The sequence below is a fragment of the Ipomoea nil genome, unplaced genomic scaffold (assembly GCF_001879475.1).
Source record: "Ipomoea nil cultivar Tokyo-kokei standard unplaced genomic scaffold, Asagao_1.1 scaffold1259, whole genome shotgun sequence".
NCBI classification, from domain to species: Eukaryota; Viridiplantae; Streptophyta; class Magnoliopsida; order Solanales; family Convolvulaceae; genus Ipomoea; species Ipomoea nil.
In genome coordinates, this window is record NW_017617687.1 from 1,608,895 (window position 1) to 1,614,340 (window position 5,446).

The 5,446-nt window shown below is 43.8% G+C and overlaps 1 long non-coding RNA gene across 1 annotated transcript; it reads left to right on the forward strand.

Annotated features, from left to right (window-relative positions):
* Nucleotides 1–1,757: 1,757 nt before the first annotated feature.
* Nucleotides 1,758–3,075, forward strand: LOC109184294. The gene is made up of 4 exons (XR_002054741.1): nucleotides 1,758–2,001; nucleotides 2,109–2,135; nucleotides 2,293–2,364; nucleotides 2,899–3,075. It is a non-coding gene; the product is annotated as an uncharacterized LOC109184294 (long non-coding RNA).
* The last annotated feature ends 2,371 nt before the right edge of the window (nucleotides 3,076–5,446 follow it).

The window sequence follows — 5,446 nt, forward strand, 5'->3', positions numbered from 1 at the left end:
ATAGACAACGGTTAAAAAATCGTTGTCGTTTCTAGAAAAGACAACGATTTAAAACCGTTGTCTATGTGCGTGACTTTTAACAATACTGGTTTCAACGACACTTAATAGACAACGGTTACAAAACCGTTGTCATTTCGAGAAAAGACAACGGTTTAAAACTGTTGTCTATGTGCGGGACTTACAACAACACCAGCTTCAACAACACTTAATAGACAACGGTTAAAAAACCGTTGTCGTTTTTAGAAAAGACAATGGTTTTTAACCGTTGTCTATGCGCGGCACTTACAACAACACCGGCTTCAACAACAGAAATTTTACCTCTACGACAATGGTTTATAACCGTTTTCTATGTGCATTTTTCTGGTAGTGAACCCATTTCATAGTGATGCATCCTAGAGCAGATTTAAAAGTTTTGTGCGCTTAAGGAAAATGTAATAAATGATTAAAAGATATACGAGAAATCCAGTAATAGGTAGTAAAAAATAACTAGTGACTTACAAAGAGTTACCCATAGACAAATTATTTTCTTAAACAAAGAGAAAGAGAGAGAGAAAAGAAGTAGGAGATCGAAAGCAGCTCAATAGAAATGTTACAAGAAATGTAGTTGCCATTTTGCCAAATGTAACCGTGTTTCAATAGTAGCTACATGCTGTGAGCTATCAACTCTACTGTTATTACTATTGCTCCTAGGAGAATAAATGCTCAGGTGAATTGGGATATTTGAGATTTGTTTTGTCTTCCTGTAATGCGATCTGTCTCATCTGCAATCTCTTGCCTTACAGTAGCTGCATTGTCATTAAAGAATTATTAATATAAAAAGCATACAAGATATGGGTCAGATGGATTAGATTTTCTTTGATGATAAATGAGTAACCGAAAATAAAATAAAATTAATTCATTAACCAGATCAAAGTTATTATCTGGTACAATACATATGCTTAATTGTAAACCTACGGAATATTTTACAAAGGAAATTCTTTCAGATACACTAGTACAAAAAATATCAATAAAATCGATTAATTCGTGTCCAAAATTAGAACTTTAGAGGCCAAAAGTGTAACACGGTGGCATTTTTGTAATTAAAATTCCACTGTATAAATAATATTTTTTTTTAATTTTAAAACAATTTTGGCGTCCAAAGCTATATACTTTGGACGCTGATATTAAAAGCCTTCTATTATTCGCGTCCAAATCTGGGCACTTTGGACGCGAATAATAGAATCCCTTTAGTCAACCGCGTCCAAAGTGGCTAACTTTGGACGCGCTTTATTAATTTTATCCCCCACAACCCTAGCATCAGATCAGATCTACGCACCACCTTCCACAGCAGATCAGATCCCAGCTCTCCATCCTCCACCGCGCGCCGTCCATCGCCGTCGTTCGGCCAGTCCAGTCCATCGCCGAACGCTGCCGCCCAAGCTTCTTCATCGTCCATAGCTCCGATCGCACGCACTCTCGCTGCTTCAGATCGCTTCCCCTCCGCTTCCGCTGCAGTGAGTAGGGATGGATTGGCCAAGACTATAGGTTATTTGACTGGTAAAGGACTTGCGAACATACCCTTAGTATTTCACCACTATGGTTAAATGTTTTGCATTGTCTTGGAAAGGGAAATATTAAATCTAAATATGTTGCTAGGGTTTTTAGATCTATAGAAACGTATTGAGTCAGGAAAAGATTAAAAAGTTTCAAAATAGGAGTAGTCAGTGAGGGTAACATTTGTGAGTCAACTTGAACTCTAAGCTAGGAGTTTGAATACATTTTTCAATTGCATTCCCACATAACCTGATGGGCATTCCGTGACAGATATTTTAGGTTCTGCATGTACTCACTTGACATTTTTCACTTTTCTGCTTTGTCTTGCAGGAAACGAAGCGCAATAAGCTCAAGGAGTTCTTGAATTTTGCAAGGCCTATGGGTGTTACACATTTTCTCATTTTATCAATGCAAATATTTGAAACTTGCCATTAAATCTCCTCTAAGTTGAATATCTATTCGACTCAAGTATGTTTCAACTTTAATTTTAATGCTTTACTGCAATGTCTTATTGTCTTTTAATATATACTTTTCTCAAACAGCAAGAACATTGATCCGGTATTATAACTTTGCAGGTTGGGGTGGATAATATGTGCATATTGGTAAAGGCATTATTATATTGTTATTTTGCTCATATTATTAGGTAGTATTATATTGTATTGCTCATATTTTTCTTTCCTTAATGCTCAGCAGGTTGTGTGAACCAGTGGTTCTGTTTTTATGTTGTTTGTGATATACTTTTCTTGATCATGTTTATAGGTGCTCATTGATGAATCTACACAAGCAACTGAACCCGAATGCCTTATTCCCTTGGTTCTGGGAACAAAGCAGGTATATATTGCACCTTGTTTTCTTCAATGAGAAGACATAAGGTGGTATATAGTTGGGACTTGAACATGAGATTTTATGTTATCTCAGGAATTTCGTGGGAAATATGCCTATCTCTCATAATTGTAGCCAATCCTAAGAATGGAATAAGATCCTGAATGGGGATTCCATAATTGTGGCTCTTTGTATAAGATTCGGATAATATTATTGTTGAATCCATGAGCCACAATAATACTAGAATGACGTACTGGATATGAAGTAGGCTGTGTCTCTTTATGTTGTCTTGTGAATTCCAGCCAAAATAAGTGGATCCCTGAGTTATAAGGAGAAAATATTTTGTTTCCTTGGATTCTTACTGTAACATAAGACTATTGTCTGGGATCAGGGCCATCTTTAGCTCTCATGCCTGTCAGTTTGCATATTGTTGGCCTGGTTTATGTGCAAACTGCAAACACGCCTGATATGCAGATTCTTCACTGATAAGATAATTAGTTTGCTATTTAAATCTGATGTGTTGTTCTATTCTTTGTATTGCAGCCAATTACTTTTGCACTGGTGTACGTTGGAACAACTCTGAAGGACATTTCTGATGTAACACACGGGTGGGGTGAATTCTCAAAAACCCGTTGGGTAAGACTAGCTGAAATTCATATCTAAATTTAAGAAGTGTAATAACCACATTCAGTTCCTCACCCTTTTGGTCAAAAACTTGCATAGAATCTTGATCATGTTTATAGGTGCTCATTGTTGTCTGATGCTGCTTTTAACCAACTAAAAGAGTCGGAGACTGAACTCCACCTTAAGGTAGCAAATGTACATAATCTCAGGAAATTCAATACCTTCAGTTGCATTCTATTTCCTAACATTTTTCCTTTTCATGATAGTCATTACAGGAGCTGATTGATCTATCACAGAAGTACTACGACGAAGTTTCCCTTCCTAAACTGTAATATATATCTAGTTTATATTGGTAAACTTTTCTGGGGTTCTAGAACTTATAATTTATATTTGTTAATGCGATACACGTTGCTGATTTTGGTTCTTTGGAACTATCACCAGTTGATAGTCGGACACTTACTGATTTCATGCATAGCAGAGGTCTGCGGATGCGTTCTCTTGGGAAAGTTGTGAGTCTTCATTGTGGATTTCATTGTTTATTGGTAGGGAATATCCCGACCGACATAGCTTTACCCCGACCGAGCTGCCTTTGTCTTTTCCTCTTTGTCTTTGCAGGTAACAGGTCGGGCTTCGTGTGAAGAACTCGGTCGGGGTCCGACCGGGAGTTGCCCGAGCGATAGTGTCGACCACCGAGCGATAGCCCTTTGGCGAGAGAGCTGACAAAGGACACGTGGCGGCTCTTTACGACGACAGATAGGGCACCCGGGAGGATGACACGTGGTGGCTACGTGGAGAGCATGTCGAACGACCGGATTTGTGTCTCCGGTGCAGCGGCTATAAATACCCACAGTAGCTACAGTGTGGGGGACTTTTGGACGATCGATAGGTTGTTACTAGAGAATCCCGACCGCAGTCAGTCGGCACTCAGAGCAACCAAGTAGATTGTACTTAGGGCCTTTACCGCGATCAATAAAGATATTTACTTGCTTTAATTGGTCTCGGGTTTATTTTATTATTGCTTACGTAGAATTAGCAGTATCATTTTGGCGCCGTCTGTGGGGAAACGTGCGAAAAAGCAACGTCTTGACGAGCACTTGGTTCCTTTGCAACGATGTATCCGTGGGCATACAACAATTTCGCCGACGACCAGGTGGATGCAGCGAGTTCATCCGATCACCACGCTACCCAACAACAAGGTCAGACGGTGGACTTGAATCTTAATCTCTCACCGCCACATCCATCTAACACATACCCGGCTGCCCAACAGCCGGTGAACTACATTCAACCGGGATACCCAACACCCGGTCAGCCGTATCCGCAGCAGCCAGCGATGTATCCCGGCCAATATCCGTACCCGGTCCCACCTCCGCCGTACGGGTACTGGCCTGGCCAACCGATGTACTACACTCCCCCGGTTGGATATCCACCATATACGCCTGCATACACGGCTCCAGCCGCCGCCCCTCCAGTTCACCCGACCGCACAGGTAGAGCCGCAACATCAGTCCGCTTCCCGGGTTCGACGCTCGGCTCGTTCGCGGTTGGGGTCGGGGGGTGCTGATGCGATGGAGGCACCATGGCAGGCCCAGCAAGCGGCCGAGGTTCCCGCCCAAGCGGAGGTTCCCAAAGAAGTTGCCTGAGCAACAGCTTTCAATCGCCTTCGACCGGAGATGCGTCAGCGTTTGGGACCCCAAGACCGGAACCGGCAACAAGAAGACGTACAGATGCAGGAGGCCAGCCAGGAGGCTTCATCCGGGTATAGCGGGTCGAGATCTCACCGACGACGACGCGCTCGGGACGCAGCTCAAGCCGCCGAGCTCAACGAGACCCGAGGATTGCTTTACAACCTCCAGGCGGAGTTCCATGGCAGGCCCAGCAAGCGGCCGAGGTTCCCGCCCAAGCGGAGGTTCCCGAAGAAGTTGCCCGAGCAACAGCTTTCAATCGCCTTCGACCGGAGATGCGTCAGCGTTTGGGACCCCAAGACCGGAACCGGCAACACGAAGACGTACAGATGCAGGAGGCCAGCCAGGAGGCTTCATCCGGGTATAGCGGGTCGAGATCTCACCGACGACGACGCGCTCGGGACGCAGCTCAAGCCGCCGAGCTCAACGAGACCCGAGAATTGCTCTACAACCTCCAGGCGGAGTTTGCGCAGTTCAGAAACGCGCACCCTGCAACACCCCCGGTCGACCAATCGACCTTGCACCAGACGCATTTTACAACGGCGGTGATGGCGCAGCCTTACCCGCTTGATTTAAAGGTCTCTGGTGAGAAAAGTTATGATGGTCGGACGGACCCCGAGGTCCACGTTAATGACTTCTATAGCAATATGATGCTGAAGGGCGTGTCAGACGCCGTAATGTGTAGGGCATTTTATTCCACGCTTACCGGTCGAGCGGCGGAATGGTTCCAGACCTTGCAGCCGGGCTTGATCGACAAGTTTGACACCTTGGCGATCAAGTTTGTGA